This window comes from Phocoena sinus, chromosome 1, assembly GCF_008692025.1.
Source record: "Phocoena sinus isolate mPhoSin1 chromosome 1, mPhoSin1.pri, whole genome shotgun sequence".
Classification (NCBI taxonomy): domain Eukaryota; kingdom Metazoa; phylum Chordata; class Mammalia; order Artiodactyla; family Phocoenidae; genus Phocoena; species Phocoena sinus.
The window spans coordinates 2,481,847-2,502,242 of record NC_045763.1 but is presented as its reverse complement, the minus strand read 5'-3'; positions in this window follow the sequence as shown (position 1 = coordinate 2,502,242).

Here is a 20,396-nt window from a genome sequence, read left to right as displayed (position 1 = left end):
TAAAGCCATGAGATAGGAATTGAGGTTAATTTTCTAAGAAAAGTTTGTTTTAGAGAGTTTAAATTAATTTTTTTGTTTCCTTTGGGGAAAAGTAAGAAAATAGACTTCCCCATCCTGGGCAGAAAAAATGTACATCACTGTGAATGGCAGAGGCTTAATTTGTCCCATCTCTCTCTATACCATTCTATCGTTCCAGACTATTAAAATTTTTAATCAAAGTTTTTGGTTATTAAACTGCCCGAGGTTGGCAAAGGGTTTGCTGGTTATTTTACATTAAAATCCTTCTTGATCCAAATAAAATGAAATTAATTTCAGATGCCAAAGGAAACTCAGGTCAATAGAGCATTAATATTTCAAGCTGGGGGAGCCGGCATGTGGCAGGTAGCAAGAGAGTCCCCCTCCTCCCCTTGCCTTCGGAAGCTGGGGTGGACAAGTCTGGGAAAGAGGATTAACTGCCCTCCTGGGAGCCCTGCTCACAGGCCCCAGGTGAGCACCTGAGCCCCCGCCTCCTGACTCCACAATCCAGCGCCCCTTAGCAGTCAGTTGATTGTCCTGCCCATGACCCAGGAGGCCAAGACCAAGAGCAGAGCCACTACCTGCGGGGCTTCAGGCCCAGAGGTGGGACCCTCTGTGACCAAAAGGTAAACCCACCAGTCACACTCCACCCTGACACGGGCCACAGGATCCAAGGGCAACGGCTTCGGTCTCAGTCTCAGAGCCATTAGCTATTCACCCGCCCCGCCCCCAAGCATCTACCATGAGCTTCTGGGGAGCTGACACCTGGGCCCCCTCGTCCCCTGCATTGATGTCAGCTGAGCCCTGAGCAGCAGAGCCCTGTGCTCTGACAGCAGAAGCCAACCGGCAGAGGCCACGCCTTGATGGGGAGACAGCAGTTACCAACCAAACGGTAGCGTAAGGTAAGAGCAGACCCGAAAGTGTTAACCCGGTGAGCTGTGGTGATGACAGTGGACCACCGCCCCCACCCCGTGAGAAGGGCACAGTGAGCTGGCCCAGGGGGAAGGAGCCAGCCACGGGTGGGGCCACAGGCAGAGGAAGGAGCCACACAAGTGCTCTGATCTTGGGGTGTCTGGTTGTGAGGTTGGGGTGTACCCACAGATGCAGCAGGGGAAGCCTAGGACCCACTGGCCATGCCCCCAGAACTGTTACAAAGGGCACAGGTGTCAGGCCCAGTGCCACCCTTGGCCTGGCTCCACGTCAGCTGCCCCAGCTTCTTCCTGCCTCTGGTTTCTTCTCAGCCCCAAGAGGCTTCATGGACCGACTGGAACGGATGCCCCTGGCTGTGTCCCTGAGACTGGGGGTGTTATGTATGCTCTGGCTGCTGCGGACCCACAGCAAAAACCTGCCTGAGGTAGCCTCCCCGTGGCCAGAGCCGGCACATCTCAACAGGAGAAGAGCGAGGAAATGTCATCTTTCCCCACACCTAACGCTCGGCCCTCTATTCACCTGCCAACGTCTTTCAAGTCCCTCTGCAGACATTCATTCAGCCCAAGGCAAATACTGGGCCTACACGATGCCCAACCCAGAAATTCATCATTTACGAAGATGCCTTTTTGATAATTAGCGTGTATCTGTGAGCCTGCGGCTCCCTGAGAAATGAAGCTTTGGCAGGAAGCAGAGAGAGTAGATGTTGCTGCAGGCAGGTGAAGCGCTGGTGACCTTTGAAAGAAGAGTAATACCTGACGGCACCTCCATGTTTAATTTGTGGCAGCCCCTCAGCTGGATGCATTTGTGTAACAACAGCCCTAGAGGGTAGGAGGCAAAGCCCCGTTTTAATAATTCACCTTCTTGGGTTTTCTTGTGTTTGATCAAAGATACTAAATTTAATAAGAGAATTTATCGAGGTTATTTCACCTCAACACACACAAAAAAGGCAATGTCCCTGAATTCTGCCCACCCCCTCTGCAAGCTGAGAGATGTGCATGCATGTTTGCATGCGTGTGTGTGTGCATACGTTTGTGTGTACCAATGTACACACAGGAACACATGGTTTCTAGCCAGGAGTCGTTTCAATGCCCAAGTCTATAAGGGATTCACAGAATACTCAGTGTGGAACTAAAACTTGGCCTGTCTACCTCGAGCGGTGTCAGGGCACTGTGGTTAAGAATGTGGGGCCTCCATCACTTTGCAGGGTCTTACCTTTGCTCTGAGTCCCTGGACAAACAAACAAAGAGCCTCCAGACACAGAGGGTGGTTTAACATTTTATCACCTGGTAGCATATTTTCATCCCCGATTGATGCAAGGTTCCCACTTCTCCTTAGTATCTGGGCACTGATTCCCTTGAATTCCCACACCCCACTCCCATTGCTCCCCTGCCCGGAGGGAACAATTTTGTTATGATCATGATGTTACCAAGTCCAAGCTCATACTGCTGCCGTGTGAGAAGACAATAAATGGAGACCTGAGTTTCTGGGGAAGGAATAACTTTATTCAGAAAGCCAGCAGACAAAGAGGTGGTGGACTACTGTCCCAAAGAACCACCCTCCCTGTTAGAGTTGAGACTTCTTTTATACTAAAAGGGGAGGGGGTAAAGTCCTGGTTCTGGCCAGACTCTGGAGGAGATGTGTTAATTTCTTCTTTTCCGCAGCCATTCACTGGTGGGCCTGGTCAGAAAGTATCCTGTGAACTGAACAAAGGTATCTCAGCTTAATGCCCATTAGCTGGGAGGCAGGGTTCCCAGCCATGGGCCATTATGTAGAATTTAAGCTTCTAGGCAACATCGTTTTAGTGAGTAGCTTGTAATAGAATGCAAAGGTTCTTCCTTATGACAATGACATAGCTTCTTCTGTATGTTGGTGTTCTTGAAAATCAGCATGTATATTTTATTTGTGCAAAGGATACTGCGCCCTGGGTCTCGTTTTCCAGTCGCATCGTGTTCCTCTGTGCATATAGAGTCTGCAGTTTCTGTTTCCTGTCCAGCCCCCTACAGTGCACACCTGCCCAGCCCCCTACAGTGTACACCTGCCCAGTATTACCTCTGCTTGCTCCCTCCGACAGGTGGCACCCAGGCTGCCTCCCACGCTCTCTCATCATATGCACACCTCAAAGGACGCTCGTGTGGGTCCCTGAGGATGTCTCTGGGCTGGATACATAGAGGTAAAACTGCCGGGTCCTAAGACGTGCACATGCAGAGTTTGTGGCTACAGTCCCCCTGTGGCCTTCCAGGATGGCAGCGACATCACACCCAGCAAACGTCCTGGGTGTTCCTACAGCCCACGTCCATCCCAACATTTGGCTTAACCACTTCGTAAATTTTTCCCAGTCCGTTAGATATAAAGTGGTATCTTGCCCGAATTTTCCTTCTGTGATTATTAATAGCTTTGACCTTTCCTTTTTATGCTTATTACCTTTGGGGTTTCTTCTCTATCAACTGTCTGCTCATACCCCTCGTACATTTTTTCCACTGGGGTTGCCATCCTCGACTCTGTGATTTGCAGGAGTTCTTTGTAATTCTAGGTCTTAATCCCTTGTCAGTTTTTAACATTGCAAATGTCTTTTCTCCTTTGCTCAGCTGTGTATTAACGTTGCCCATATTGTCTTTCACTGAACAAAAATCTCTAACCCTGATAAAATGAAATGTACCAATTTGTTGCCTTATTAAAGGCATCCTGGCTTCTAGGTGACAAAAGTTTTCTGTGCATTTTCTTTAACTTTTGCTTTCCCTGTTCGAACTTTAATCCACCCAGAATCCAGCTATGTATACGGCATTAAGTAGAGATTCAGGGTTGGATTAGAAGGTTTTTCCTCCATGCCTTATCACAATTCTGAGCTTTATTGAATAAATGGATTTTCTGCACTGATTAAGATACAACAATGATACTTTTCCTTTAGTCTGCTACTATAATGAATTACAGTGAGACATTTTCAGATGTTCCTGGATAAATCCTACTTCATCGTGTGTCATTTTTCTTAATACATTATTTAATTCAGTTAATTAATATTTTACTTAGGATTCCTGCAACGTTGTACATAAATAAAATGGACCTGTACTTTTTTTTAATCTTCCTGTCTTTATTTGATTATGAAATCCAGATTATACCAGCCTCACAAAATGAGCCAGGCAAATTTCATTCATTTTCTACTTTCCCAAATATCTTGTATAAAACAGAAATTAATATCTTGTATAGAACAAATTAATTAACAGAAATTAATACCTAGAAAATATTGGAGAAATCTCTCAAAAAAATCTGGACTTTCGGGCTTCCCTGGTGGCGCAGTGGTTGGGAGTCCGCCTGCCGATGCAGGGGACACGGGTTCGTGCCCCGGTCTGGGAGGATCCCACATGCCGCGGAGCGGCTGGGCCCGTGAGCCATGGCCGCTGAGCCTGCGCGTCCGGAGCCTGTCCTCCGCAACGGGAGAGGCCACAACAGTGAGAGGCCCGCGTAACGCATAAAAAAAAAAAAAAATAAAAAAAAAAAAAAATAAATAAAAAAAAAAATCTGGACTTTGGGGTTTTATTGGTGAAGGAACTTCTTGGCTCCCATTTAACTTCCTGAACATGCATTTGTCTGTTCAAGTTGTCTATTTTATCTTACACCAGCTTTGGAGTTTTATACTTTTTTTTTTTTTTTTTTTTGCAGTACATGGGCCTCTCACTGTTGTGGCCTCTCCCGTCGCGGAACACAGGCTCCGGACGCGCAGGCTCAGCCGCCATGGCTCACGGGCCCAGCTGCTCCACGGCATGTGGGATCTTCCCAGACTGGGGCACGAACCTGTGTCCCCCGCATCGGCAGGCAGACTCTCAACCACTGCACCACCAGGGAAGCCCAAATTTTATACTTTTTATAAGAATTTACCCATTCCATTAAAGTAACAAATTTAGTAAATATTCCTGTTCATGATATTAATTTCTTATCTTATTTATTTCTAACTTCTCAATCTCTTTCTTGATTAGTCTTCCCAAAAGTCTAACATGTCAATTTTTTCTAACCAGATTTTGGGTTTGGTCACCCTCTTTATAGGTTTTATTTGTTTCATTTATTTCTGATTTTATAATTTGTATTTCCTTCCTTACTTTGGAGAGGGTGGGTACAGGGTATGGTCACTCTCTTGCTCTTTTTCCAACTGTCCACATCAAACACCTGGCTTATTCATTTTTAATATCTGTTACTTCCTGATAAAAGCATTTAGAACCATCAATTCCTCTTTAAGAACTGCTTTGACTTTGACCCGCTGATTCTGACATATCAAAATCCATTATCACTTATTCTAATATTTTTCTTATTTTCCTTGATGATTTCCACGAGTTATTCAGAGGTATGTTAACTAGTTCCTCCAGAATTGGGGTTTCTAAAAAACTATTCTTTTGCTAATTTGAATGTCATTTATTGTGGTTATAGAATGTGGTTTATTTTACATTAATTCTTAGAAGCAGATTGAGACTTCTTTATGGCCTAATATACGACCTGGTTTTGTAAGTGTTTCTGTGTTCCGGGGTGGAGGGGGAGGGCACACCCTCTGTCTCTTGAGTGTAATGTTCTTTGCATACCTCACAGCTCCAGCTTCTTCACTGTCTTGGTCAAGACTTCAGTATCTCTGCTTTCTTTCGTCTGCTTGATCTATCATTAAAAGCTCCATTAACATTTCTCCCTGGATTTCTGTTAGTATCGCTTAGGGTTTTTTTTTTTTTGGAAGTTCTGTAATTAAGTACATATATATGTATGATGAGTACCTCTTCTTTACTTATGATTACATAATGTTCTTTTTGTCCTTTGTGATTTTTTTAACCCTTAAGTTCTGTTTTGTGTCTTTCTTAAGTTCAAAATGGTGATGCTAAAACTCCGTACATCATAGAATTAACATGAGGATTAAATATGGTAATCTGCATAACTCATTTAAAACTGTGTCTAGGATATTGAAGCTCTGTTAAGTGTCAACTTTCTCTTTTTTTCCAATTTTTAATATACCATGAGTCACAACAATTCTTGGTGGCCAGGGCACCTCTGCCAATCTCTGCCTGGATCTCCTGCCTTTCTACTCAGTACCACAGTACCTGCCCCACTGGGTGGAAGGTGCATACGGGGCTCAGAGAGGGGAGAGAAAGTGCAGACTCCAACGAGAGGATTCCCTGCCTGGCAGAAGGTAGAGGACAAATGACCCTCCAAAGCTGGAAGGATGAGCAAGGGCCATCCCAGAGAAGAGAATCCAGATAGAGGGGAGATTTTGTCTAAATAGATACCCACTGAGTGACAGATGCACCTGAGTGGCTGGTCAATGTGACCAATGGTGGCAGCCAAGAGCTCTGGGCAAGAAGTTATGGAGGAGCAGCCCAGCTCCCCCAAGAAGGGGAGTTTCCAGAAGGACTGCCCTGCCTAGCTGGTTAGACAGCAGAGGGGAAGAAGCATCAGAGCACACACTGGGGCCTCACCTCTGCTCTGAGGTCTCCAGGCACGTGAAAGCCAAATGGTCCAGGAGAGCGGTGGATAATTGGCATCTCAGGGATGCCCAGGGCGGTCCTCGGATGCAGCATCAATCTCTCCCCCTGGCAGGGATGGAGTTGGAGGGACTCTGCTGCTGAGAGTGTAACTCAATTACCGCCTGGAAAGCTGGCCTCTTAAACGCTGTTATCAATCTGAATTAGGCTGAGAGTTTTAATAACACGCTCCTTCCAGATGCCTCCTCCCCAGCTTTATCATCTCCACTGCCAACTCACTTCCAAAAGAAAAAAATGAAGCCAAAGGGGATAACAAATAATATCTTTTAATGTGTTTTGTTCCTGGTGGTTTCCTTGGAAGAAGAGTAACAGCCTCCGACAAACCCTCCCGGGCAAGTTCTGGCTCTGACCCAAACCTGGGTCTGGGAAGGCATCAAAGTTAATTACCAGGCGCTGACTTCAGCTACCCAGAGCTCCCCAAACCCCACCAGCCGGCCGGTGGAATCATCTGGGAGCCTGTAGGACACACAGAGCCCTGGGCCCGGGCTGGCCCTGCTGCACAGGATGTCCAGGGAGAGGCCTGGGGATCTGCATTCTAAAGTCTGACTGGTCATTCTGATGCCTGAGCCAGCCCATCATATCCTGCCTGCCCTGCCACTGTGCCCTGCAGACTGTCCTCGGGCAGTGGCCGCAGCAAATGAGGCCACGCCCTCATCCCTTGATTAAAGCATTGCTCTACATGGGGCTCCCAAGTTGCTTTTCACAGGAGGCTGTGATACTGTGATTTGCAATAAGAAATATATATATGGTCTTCATCCCAGTCCTTGGCACAGAGCTCCTTAAACTCTCGGAATTTCCTAAGTGGTGAGAGCAAGAAAGGTGTCTTTGGTTATGTTAATGAGGTGACCTTCGGAAAAGCATCTAAGGATGGGGGCTGGATGCCAGTGGAGCCATCCATGTGACTAGAGGGTTGGAACTTTCAGTCCCATCCCCAGGTCACCCGGGAAGGGAGAGGGGCTGGAGGTTGAACCCATACCAATGGCCAAAGAGTTAATCAATCAGGCCTCTGTAATGAGGCCGCCATAAAAATCCAAAAGGGCAGGGCTCAGAAATGTTCCAGGCTGGTGACCATGTATAGATTTGGGGGAAATGGCACAGCTGGAGAGGGCCAGGAAGCTCCATGCCCTTTCCCCATGCCTTGCCCTGTGCATCTCTTCCATCTGGCTGTTCCCGGGTTACGTCCTTTTATAATAAACTGGTCATCTATAAGTAAAATGTTTCTCTAGGTTTTGTGAGCCACTCTAGCAAATTAACCAAACCCAAGGAGGAGGTCACTGGAACCTCCAATCTACAGCTGTTTTGTCAGACTCACAGGCAACCACCTGGACTTGCAATTGGCATCTGAAGTGGGGGTCAGTCTTGTGGGGCTGAGCCCCTAATCTGGGGGTTCTGACGCTCCCTCCAGGCACATAGTGTCAGAATTAAGCTGAACTGCAGGGCACCCAGCTGGTGTCTGAGAACTGCTCCATGGTGTGGAAAAACCCACCACACATTGGAACTGGAGTTAGAATTATAGAGGCTCCCGTGGCCCAGGAAGTCTAGAAATTAGTCCCGCCTGGCTCTCTGGTTCCCAGGCAGAGAGGACCTCCCTTGCATCAGCAGGTCCTCTCTGAAAATGCACGGGGGAGAGCTTCCCAACCCTGCAGTACCGAAATCCCATCTCTCTTTCTCCGAAGATTAAAAATATTAAGTCAAGAAATCTACCTTTTTTGTGTGCCCTATGGAAGATATTAATTACCGTTTCCTGTTTACCTAAAAGTTTTATGAGAAACCTGAATGTTTCTTCAGATCCTAGCTAGGCTCCAGCTAAATAGGGCTCACTTGATGTAAGATACAGAAATGGGCAATGGTTAGGCTCAGAGAGACTCATCACCTAACCAAGGACACACAGCTGGGTTTTGAACACAGGCTGTTTGAATCTAAACCCCAAGCTCCTGGCCACTTGTGCCCCTGTATCTCCCAACAATGACAAGCGCCAACTAAATGGAGGATCATTTCCCAGGAGAGTAAAAGTACCAGGAGATGATGAGAACCAGAGACAGGAGGGAACAAAACTGACTTCTATAATTGAGCTTCGACATGGCTCCAAGCTCCCTGCAGACCAAATGCAAAGATATGAACAGATGAGTGTCTTTTATCAGAAAGGAAGGAGCAGGTACATTCTAGAAAAGAGGACTCTGTGTAATTGATGCTGGGAACCCAGTGGGATAAAGTGGAAATGTCCTGGGTAACATTTTTGTGGAAAAGAACCGTGGCTATACTTCATGCAGCTGTTTCTCATAAAGATCTCTGCAAAAGTCAGGAACAGAACAGAAAAGTGTGACCCTGAGAAGATCAGGCTTTGCCAAGACAGGGTCATGGGATCCAAATACTCAGGCTTCTTGCTCCAGAGACAGAAGGTCAAGACCCAGAGTCACCCTGATCATCTATTTTGGAAAAGTAATCATTGGGCTTTTGTTAGAAGGCGAAGAGCAAAGACACTCTTGTAGCTGATGATGGATGGATGTTGGTTAAGTGGATCAGGTTCCAGACCAGGAGCTGAACCAAAACTCCCCACATCTTCAAAGACAGGCTGCAGGAAACCAACTGTTTATTCATAAAGGGTAACTTTTTGGCTTCATTTCAGAAGGTAAAACTTGGCATGATCACATCTCCTAAATTCTATGCCGTAGAGCGTGGCTGAGAGGACACAGGGGTGGAATCAGCCCACTGCAGCTACGGGAAACCGCAGGATTGCCGCCTGGACCACCTGATTTTAGTGACAGGGAGTCCCCAAGCCCCCTCCAGGTGACATAGCTATGAACTGAGCCCCCGACAATTGAATAAATCAACCTTTTTTATAGAGTTATTGTTGCTCATTTAAATGTAATTAGATTCTCAAACACTTTGCTTAAAATTTTTTAAATCCAACAGGGTCAAGGGGTGGGGGGACAGTTCTCTTGTTTTTTTCCCTCCATTCTTGTGGGAGAAGTAAAATGTGCCAATGATATTTTTTCTTCTGGTTTAATAAAGAAAAAATAAACTAATTTATCCATTCAAGAAAACAAAACTGTCGATTTAAGTGTTATTGCCAGGGCAACACATCGCTCATTCAGACACCTTATCAGAGTCACAGGCTTTGAAGACAAAGGTGACCCTCTCGAGGCCCAGGGACACCTGGTGTCCAGGGCTCTCGAAGACGCCTTGGTTATCAGTGATGTCTGCCTTCTTTGCTGCAGCTCTAGGAGGAGCGGGGGCCATCTGTGTCCTCTTATCTTTCTGGGACATCTTTACGATAAGTTAGAAGGGGCTACAATTGCCAAGCCCAGCACAAATGGGCAGAAAGAGAAGTTTCAAGTAGGAATGGGAATTAGGAGGTTTCCCGTCTGCAGCCTCAAGTCACTCTTTCTGACAACAGTTAAATACATTTCCCATGGAAACCAGGCCTAGTTTGTGCAGTAAAATCATATGGGAATCATGGTACTGGAGGGATCTCAATGCACCTAGAATGTGTCCTCCTCCCAAGGCCGCGACAGGAACCGGGGATGAGGATGCAAACGGGCCGGGAAGCTGCCGACACCCCCACGTGTGTACCCCACATCCACCGCATCCCAGCACGCCTGAGACACGGTCGTGCGGTGGGGGAACAACTGGTCCTCTCGTCACGTGATGGGGGGCATTAGTCCTGTGACCCCCACACTGTAGGCATAGGTAGTCACTGGGGCCGGACTCAGTGATGGGTCAGGGTGGCAGGTGGGGGGCCAGCCTCTGAGGGACCCCCCGCCCCGGCCTCGCCTCCTGGTCTTAACATCTTTGTGTGGTCCCGCCCCTCTCTCCCAGGACTGGTCCGTGAGACCAACAGAGCATGACAAAGTGGTGATGTCACTTACAAAATTAAGTCATTAAAGACTGTGTGTTTCATCTTGGTCTCTGCCTGTCTCCCCTCCCTCCCCCTTTCTCAACCCTCCAGTTCTGGGGAAGGCAGGTTTCCGGGCTGTAGGTGTCGACATGGGCCCGCAGCCACAGCCACAGCGGCGTTGGGAGCAGGGTACCAGCTCCAGCGCCTGCGTCCCATCTTTGGCCTCTGCACACAGCCCTGCTCTTCAGGATCCACTGATTCCTACCAAGGAGACCCTCCGACCTCCCTTTTCTTTTTGGAGTAGAGAAGTGGAAGGTTCCAGAAGTGTCGTGATTGAGACCTGAATGGGAGGGGGTGGGGGGTGCAGACAGTTGAGGAAAGTCAGACCTGGGGGGCTGGCACGGCAGGGATGAGGCAGGGGGGCTGAGCACGAAGGGTGGTGGGCAGAGGCACATGCGGCAGGGGAGGCGTGGAATGTTCCAGGCGCGCGGAGCCGGCGGGCTGGCCAGAGTGGAGGATATCATTCCAGCAGGAGTACGAGGTTAAAAGGGAAGGTAGGTTAGGGTCCCCTCTCAAGATGCTCAACTGCCCGACCTCAGAATCCTCGGCGACTCAAGTCACCCTAGGGAGATGGCAGAGGGTGGTGGCCAGAGACTCAGCCCCTGACGCGTTTCTTCGAGGAACAGTCACTGGGAAGCTGCCGGCACAGGGCGATGAGGATCCCACAGGAGCAGAAGCAGGGGCCCCGCTCCCTCGTTGCCCATCCTTGTGCAGCGAGGGGGACCTGCCCAAGGAGCCGCACCCAGGCTTAGCTAGCAGGCACCACCCCGCGGCTCTGCCCCTCCAGCCTGCGGCCCAGCATTACCACCTGCTGGTGGACAGCTGAAGACGGAGGGGAGGCTCTGTCCTTGATTATAACTTCTTAAGGTTTTGTATTTGATGAACCAGAACAGAGTTTCCTATCTTTTCATCCCTTAACTTGGCAATTTTGAGAGACAAAGGAATTCCTAGTAACAATGTTAGCTTCCTATTGGGCTGTAACAAATTACCACTGACTTCAGGACTTAAGAAGACACAAACGTACTATCCCGCGGAAGTCAGGAGTCCACCATGGGGCTCACTGGGCTAAGGCCGCAGTGTGGGCAGGGCTGGTTCCCTCTGGAGGCTCCATTTCCTGGCCACTTCCAGCTTCCAGAGGCTCCCACCTTCCTTGGCTTCTGGCATTTCCCTCCATCCCCAAAACTAGCAATGCAGCAACCCTTGCACCCTGTCTCTCACCTCCTCTCCTGCCTCCCTGGTCCACTTTCAAGGGCAGTCGTGGTGACGTTGGAGCCCCTGGGTGATCCAGGACCATCTCATCTCAAGATCAGCCGATTAGCATCCTCAGTTCCATCTGCCACCTCAACCCCCCTTTACCAACTAACGTCATATAGTCACGGGTTCCAGAATTAGCACCTAGACATCTCTGGGGGCCATTTCTCCAGTCACCACAGTGACCAAACGTCTCTGGCTGGGAAGAGTTTGGGCTTTCAGCTCACAGTTTCCCAGCCGCATCTACAGCAGTGAATTACATGTTGCTGGATGGTGTATCCCAGCTCCCGTGGTCTTGGCTGGATATCTGGTCACCATGGCTGATTCTCCACAGTGAGCCTGTGGCCATAGAGCAGGTACCTGTTGGGCCTCATCTCCCCTCACCCTGCCCCTCTCGCGCCCCCATTCAGCGATGTTAGACATTCCTCACACAGCACAACATTGAACCAGACACTGCGTGAGGGGCCCCAACACCCCCTAAGCATGAAGCCTGAGGGCTATTAACATGATGTAGCTGAGGACCAGTAACTCCAGGGAATGGCACTTACAGTATCATCTAGGTGGATGGCGCCCCTACAGTTGTGCAGTGCTCTTCCTGTTCAACTATCCATGGCAGCCCTGAAGACACGAGTGAGGAGCAGAAAGGAACAGGACACCCTGCACGTGGGCTTCAGGAAGAAATAATGAAGAGTGCCCTCTGCATTTCTTGGTGTGGGCACCTCCACTGTGTAACCTGTCTAATCTTCCACAAATCCTAACTACTTCTCAGTCAGCACCTGAGTGTTCCCTGGATGCCAAAACCGGTCCAGGTGATCTTTGCTTAAATGTACTCAAAGATTAGAAAATCCAACTAAATTCAGGCTGGCTAAGATGGATAATTACCATCCCCGTCTCACACCTGAGTCGGAGGTAGGGGGACAAATGGGTGATAAGGGGACCCAAGGTGACGGGAGAAAGGGCTCTTTGCCCCCAGTATTCTGTGGGACCCCATCTGTAAAAGGATGTCCAAGTCCCCACTGGCTCTAGGATTCTCGATGCCCCACGGGCCTGCAGTCAGAGAATGAGGCAGATCAGGGCCAACCACAAGCAAACCACAGGTAAACGTGGACCAAGGCGGGCGTGGTTTCCATGGCAGCCACGAGAGGGAAGGTCAGTCTAAAGGCAGCTGGCATCCGTGGGGCTGTGGCTTTTGAACAAGCAGGGAGGGAAACTTTACCCATCATTCCGGACCATTAGCTGAGACTCAGAAGTGAGGTTTTTCACCCAAGAGTCCCCTGGGTATAGAAATGTAGCATCTGAAATCAGCCCTGAAATGTGGGTTTGGAGCAGGTTGCTGGGCTGGCAGCTCTGCTCCAGCGATGTAAGGCCTACCTCCAGGCGGGTGGGAAGAGGGACCGGCCCCCGTGCCACTGTCACTCGAGAGAGAAGGCAGAAAAGAGACTCGAGCACGTGGCCAGTTTGCAGCTGATGCGGAGACATGCACGGGATCTTGCGGTTGCCCAGCCCTGTGCCGTGGAAGCCCTTTCTCACAGCCTCCTCTTGCAATCACGTGAGCCCCTTGGGTAATTGTTCCCATTGTGCAGAAAGCCCAGCAGCTTGTCGGAGGGAACCCAGGGGTCCTGACCCCTGCCCATGGCCTCCCGGTCACCGACTGATGACCTCACCCACCTGGCCGGCCCCACGGCCCATCCACAGGGTCTCCTTGCCCACGACCCCAGTCAGCAGGACCAGGTGGAGGCTGGATGCCTCCCTCACCTGTTAAACATGAGACCCACGTGCATGCCAGCCCTCCAAGGGCCGCGACATTCAGAAAAGTTAACCAAAGTACAAAGTACCATGTTAACCAAAGCATTAGATAAAAACCTGCACAGATGCTGGAAACGGTGTCGTATATGCACTCCCGGTGACCCAGGCTCTGCACCGGCCCCGCCTGAATCCAAGTGGGGAGGTTGGGCATTGTGATCATGTGGGTCAATTTCCCGGGCACAGGTGGGAGGACAGTTCCAGGAAACGATGGATTTCACCTCATTTGATGCTCCACAGAGGAATGTTAGGGGCCAAGGGAGCCCAGACCAGCACCAAATGGATACCTGGGGGGCAGATTCTTCAACAACTGTCACGGTGAGCTGGAGATGCCTCCCCTCCGTCCTGTTTCCTCTCTTCCACTCACAGATGTTTATGCTGAGCTGTTCACTTAAGTCCACCTCAACAAGATTCTGAGCTCTGAAGTGATGGCCACGTCATGTGTGCCCACTTGCCACCCTGGAGGACCTGCCTTCCTGGACCGCTTGGTGCCAGCACCATGGCCACGTTGGAGCTGGTGTTCACTACATTTTGGCATCAATGTCACCAAACCAAACTTGGGTCCCCTTGCCCATGCACAGTAAAGCCAATCTACTGACACTGGGCTGGGTGAAGGAAAGTGCAGTGTTTATCGCAGGCGCCGTACAAGGAGTCCAGGGAGCTGGTGGACTCAAAAAGCCCAGACTCCCCAGTGGCTTTCAGCAAAGCATTTTTAAAGGCCAGGGGAGGGAGGGAGGGGCGTCCTGGGGTATGTAATCAGCTCATACACAGTTCTCTGATTGGTTGATGGTGCGGTGCCAGGGCACTGTCACAGGGGCTCAATGATATCAATCCTAGGCACCAGTAGGTCTGGGGGCTACAGGCTCATGGTCATCAAGTAGTTAATTCCTTCCTTTTGGTGGTGGTTTTAGCACCTGCAAAACAACTCAGGAAACATGCATCGGATACTGTTATCTGTGTACTTCAGAGGTCCCCCCAGTAGGGTCCTGCTCGGTTACATCAGAGGGACAAATGCCCTCCTTCACTGGGGTCCCTCCCACCCTGTGGTCCAGGTGGCCCTGCCCCTCTCTGTCACATGCCCTTCTGCACAGCAGCCCTTCACACAGTGTTGGCAAAACTAGTACGATAGTCTTGTTTCAGGCTTCAGAGGCAGAAGCAGGCCTCTGACCGACTTGTGACCCTGTCTGGACTGCACGCCTGCTTACACACCTAACAGTGGTCACCAACAAGTCAAGCAGCACCGACGATAGAAAAGGGAGTGGGTCTTGGAATTTCTTGAGCCCTGGGGACCTAGCCAGTCCCCCAGGGTCTGGAAAATCTTGTGACCCACATGGTGAAACCAACAGCATTGTTACAGCTAAACCAGAGCTGCATCTTTTCGCGCAAACTGATGATAGCAGTTTGCGGCCTGGGATTATAAACAGAAGCCCCCAGAGCTGCAATTTGAAGTCCCACCCATGGGGTGGATGCACCACCTGGGACCTTCCCAGCTGAGACTTCAGATCGCTGTTACTCCGGACTTCCCAGCTGCTGTGTGAATCTGGATGTAGGTGTCGCCCAATCTGGTAATGGATACTCTGCTATGTCTCTCTAATACTTTGATTCATCCCCTTCTAATGACTGCATATTGAAATTAAGGGAAATAACCTGCTATTTAAAAGTTAACTAAATCTGTTCAGTTGCGTGAGACGGGGGGTTATTTTGCCAGCAAATCCAACAAACCTTGAAACCGAAAGCAGGCTTTCGGCAAAACACAGAGGACCCCAGGGCCATGCAGATTCGGGGACGCTTGGTTGATTCGTGCAGGTCGTAGCCTGACCTTGGAAGCGCGGGGTCCACTGTGCTCTGGTGACCAGGGGACTCTGAGATCACTGGGCCCAGGTGCAGCCCCCTCACCTCCTCCTGTCTTTGGTCAAGCCTCTCACTGGGGTGTCCCTGACCACTTGATTCTCCATTGGTATCCTCCCTCCAAAACCCTGGAATTGGCCAGGTTAACGTCCTCCTTCCCAGCTACTGCCTTCTGAGGCTGCCGCAGAGTGAAATGAGTTTAGAACACGTAGCACGTGTGTACTTGTGCCGAGCCTGGAGCCACTGCTCAGTGCTACCTTTTACTTAGAATATTTTTTTGAATGTAAGATGCCATTGATGGCAAACGGCTTCATTGCTTTATGTACCACTAAGAAAGAAAAACACTGCCAATTAAACTGACAAGATGCTTTCTTATCACTTACCATTTTTATTTTATACTTATTGAAGGAGCTCTTCTGGACTTAATTAGACCCGGATTTTTATTGGCTATCACTTCTGTACACACAGAAAAAGAAAGACATAAGCACGAAAAACAGGTTCAGGTATTCCTAAAACTGGCACACACTGAAGTCCAATCTTCCCGTTTGATTTTCCGCTCCAAGCCATCGAGGCTGCGCAGTTCTCCACGTCAGCATCCCCTGAGCTGTCAGAAGCATCACGGGTCATCCAGACAATCCGCTCTCTCTTGGGGCCAGTGTGCCTCACTTCCATCCCCAGAATTGTCTCCCAGGCTGTTTCGTGCAGAGATGGGGATGTCAGCCACACGGCCACGGCAATGCTGAGCCAGCGCCTTTGGTTATAAGACGCGTCCCAATTCAGAGACATTCAAGCATCAGAACCGTGCATCGTAGAATCGATGAACGGGGCTATTTGTTTATCCTACCCCCCCCTCCCCAGCCCTGCCCCCAGAGGAAGCTCCGTGAAGTCGGGGGACCTCTCCCTCAGGCCAACTCACTCGGGCCGCTGCCCTGTGGCCCGAGGCATGTTCCCAACTCATCTGTGAAATGGCCGCGAGGACACAGAGCCCTGCTCGCGGGCTGTGAGAGAAACGAGGCTCCAGTTCAGCTGCCTACCCAGGGGCTCGACTCCAGCCATATCCCCAGCAATAGGCCTCTCGGGCCAGCAGGATCCAGAACCCTGGGCCCGAGCCTGCCTGAACGGAGGGGCCAGGCCCTACCTGCAGATGTGTCCTGGGCTTGGAGGGTCGAGTGGGCTGCATCCCACCCTGTTGTCCTTTCTCTGGGGTCCACACGCAGAGCCTATTTCTGCTCTGAGTTTTAAGAAACTTGCTTCCTGTCGACTTGCTGCCTGTTCACTGGCAGCTGACCGCCCCCTCCCTTCCTGGTGTCCCAGGAGGGGTAGCCCAGACCCCAAGGAGGCCCCTCCATCTTCCTTCCCAGACAGCAGCCGTCCCTTCCGGGTTTAACACAGCTGAGATAGTTAAGAGGCATCCTTTCCTCGCACTCCTGGGACAGTTCTTCTGTGGGACAGACAGGAATCCACGGGTCTCTGGCTGCCTGACCACACGGCTGAGTGAGGCCCAGAGCCAATGCAGACACATGGGACCAGTGGTCCGGCGAGCATCCATACAGAGCGTTTATTGAGCACCTACTCTATGCTTGGGACACGGCCACCTCCCCCTCCCCCAGGCAGGCGTGGGCTGAGATGGGATATGTGCTAGGGTTCATGAGGGACAACGGAGACCTTCCCAGAGGGGGTGGTCAGTAGGGGCAGCCAGGCAGGAGGTGAGGAAAGTATGACCCAGGCAGAAGGGACCATGTGAGCTCAGGAGAGGGGGGCGGGGGAGGGAAAAGGAGAGAGGTGGGAGGGGAGGAGGGGAGGAGGGGAGGAGGGGTGAGCGGGGAGGGCGGGAGGGCAGGCGTGGTGCGGTCTAGCTCATCTAGGGACCCGTCAACAGGGGAACTGAGAGCATGAAAAGACCACAGAACAGCACCGATCGCCTACCTCCCTGGGGCTGGAGTCCGGACCTGAGGCTCGTGGTGTCGCCAGCTGAGCAGAACAAGTGTGGACGCTCTGGGTAGGAAACTGTCCATCTAATCCTCCTCTACCCCTCGTAGGTAGCAAGCCAGTCACCAAAGGATGAATACTGTAGCATCCCACTTGCGTGAGGCCCCTGCAGGAGTCAGACTCACGGGCACAGGAAGAAAGCTGGGAGCCGGCGCTCGGGGAGGGGTGGGGAGCGGTGTTTATGGGTCAGAGTCTCAGTTTAAGAAGATGAGAGAGTCCTGTGAGTGGACAATGGTGATGGTCGTACAACACTGTGACTGCTTAGTACCGCTGACTGCGCCCTTAAAAATGGTTAAAACGATCAACTTTATGTTACGTGTGTTTTATCACAATAAAAAATAGATACTGGAGACAAGAAAAGATCCATCCTCCTCCTATTCTCTGGAAGGTGTGAACGTGGCCTTATTTGGAAAAAGGGCCTTTGCGGCTGTAAGGGAAGGATCCCGAGGTGACATCATCCTGTGTTGGGTTGGGCCCCAAACCCAACCTCAGGCCAAAGCCCACCCAAGAGCCCATCCGGTCCTCCCTCTTGAGACTCACAGCACAAAATTGCCCACGATCCCACAGCCACTGGTCACTGCAGGCCAGGGAGACCTTACTCAGAAAACCCCCAGAGAGCTGCTGGCCCCTGATTCCCACAGCATTCCCCCTCTGGTCTTTGCAGGAATGACCCAGGCCAGCCCTGTTGTCTCCTTTTGCCTCCTGGGGCTGCCCTATCCAAGTACCGCAGACCGGGGGGCAGAGGGGGGACGGGTGCTTAAAACAGCAGAAGTCTGTTTTCTCACAGTCTGGAGGCTGGACGTCTGAGATCAAGGTGGGCGCAGGTTGGTCCCTTCTGGAGGCTCTGGTAGAAGGGTCCGTCCCCTGTGTCTCTCCATCTTGCGGTGACGACCAGCATCCTTGGCTTGTAGACGACGCAGCGCTCTGAGCCCTGCCTGTGTCGTCATGTGACCTTCTCCCGGGCGTCTCTGTTTTCTCTTCTTATAAGGACACCATCATTGGATTTAGGGCCCACCCCGATCCATTACGGCCTCATCTTAACTGGACTACATCTGCAAAGACCCTGTGTCCAAGAAGGTCACATTCTGAAGTGCCTGGTAGATGTGACTTTGCGGGGGGGATGCTGTACAACCCATGACAGGGGGGTCGGCAGGATGGACTGGAGGTCACAGGTTCTCGTACACATCTCCGTCACCTGCAAAATGAGACCAGGAGTGCCTGTTTCGCAGAGCTGAGAGGATCCTACGGGGGGTTATGGGTAAGGTGCCCAGCACGCAGTTGGTGAGAAATAGAGGAATGAAGGGAGGGAGGGGGGAATGAGCAGGTGAAGGGCCCCACCTGTCCCACCGGCCAGGTCCCAGCCCCACCAGGACCCGACCCCGCAGCACTGCAGGCTCCGTTGCTGGGGGAGATGACGCAGAATGCGTAGATGCGCCTGCGTGTCTGTAACTCTCTTCCCAGGGAGGGATTTGATTCCTCCAGCGCCCATAAGGTGATTGAACAAACCCCACTATTGTCCTGACCATCACGATTAAGCTGCAGTTGGCATAGCACGGGGTGAAGACGAGGATCTATTTTCCCGATTAATAAGGTTTATTTTTACTCAAGCTGAATAATACATGATCAGTGTCAAAATAAATTACAGTCCTTCCACTATAAACCACTCTGCGGTCCCACATCCGTGCCGCCTCTGCCTTCCCGCTTCCCAAGCTGTCTCTCCTTCTCGGGCTCCCGGGGAGAATCCCTTCCTTCCCACCACCGTCCTGCCATTCATTCTCTCTGCGATGGAACGGAATATAAACTGGGCGCCTCGGGGACCTGCAAAACTTAAGAGCACATTGTATTAGGAACTGGTTTTGTGGCTATAAATTAGGTAACAGTTCCAATCCAAAACGAAGCTGGTATTTTCACGTGTGGTATAAATATAAACCTTAAATCATTTTCCTAGGTGTTTGATTTTTCATCTGTGGTTTACTCTCCTGCTAAATTTCTGTAAAGACCCATTTATTCAGCTTTAGTGAAAAATACATTAAGCAGTTGTCCACTTGGCAGCCACAGAGACGAGGAGCACCTGCCCACCCGCTGACCACAGGCTTCTCCCCTAAGCCTTCTGGCCTCGGTTTTCCACCTCGTGATGGGAAGCAGAATTGCCCTTTTCCAAAGGGCTCCTTTCCAAGTTGAAAACGAGGAAACAGGGGCGGCCCAAAATAGAACAACACTGCTGCCTTAGAGCTTGACATTTATGAAAAATCAATGCGGTTGTAACATCAATGCCTCTGGACCTTGGCACCAGGAGTCACATAACTTTACTTAGAATGATATCGACAAACGTGGTTATGAGCCGACCAAAAACAAAAAGCATTCCTTTTGAAGGGCAATGGACTTTTTCTTTATTTTAAAACCCAAAGAGAGGACCTTGCCCGGAAGCTACTCTGTCCGGTGCTCAAGGGCTTCACGGGTCCTGTCCCGTCTCGAGTCCCTCAGGCTCTACACCTGCCAGGTGAGGTGTCGGCCAGACGGTCTCCTCCAGTCCAGACACAGTCCCCCACACGTCCATCCCCCAGGGCTCCAGCCAAGCTGACAAGCTCTAAGGGCCGACGGTTCGGGGTCCAAGTCTGGACTCTGAAACATACCAGCTCCCCATCTCTCTAATAAAGGGCCTGGTCCAGGGTTCCCCCACCCAAAGTGCCACCTCCCCCGGAGGCCTCAGGAGACCTGTGCCAGCACCCTGCCCCGCCCGGCTGTCCTTCTCACTTTGCTGGAGCCATGACTGGGCACTAACTGTGGGCAGGCCCTGCAGGAACGGAGTCTTCCCTCCAGGAACCTCCCACCGGGACCCAGGAGGCGCTTGGAGGCCCGACTCGAGGTCCCCATCATCCCACGGGGAGAAGAGTGTCCACATTCTCAGGGCTCCATGCATTTACATGGAGTCTTCAAGAGCCGGGAACCCCACCTCATCATTCCTCCCCCGAAATTCCCTGGAGACTTGCACAGAGAAAGTCCCCCCACCTCCCACCCGCTGAATGCTGCTAACTTTGCTTCAGGTACCAGACTCAGCAAGGCTCTGAGCTGAGCCTGCAAACACCAGGGTTATTTTTAACTTAAATGTCATCATGCTTTCTTCAATATGGCTGGCGTTTGAGGCTGGATGTAGA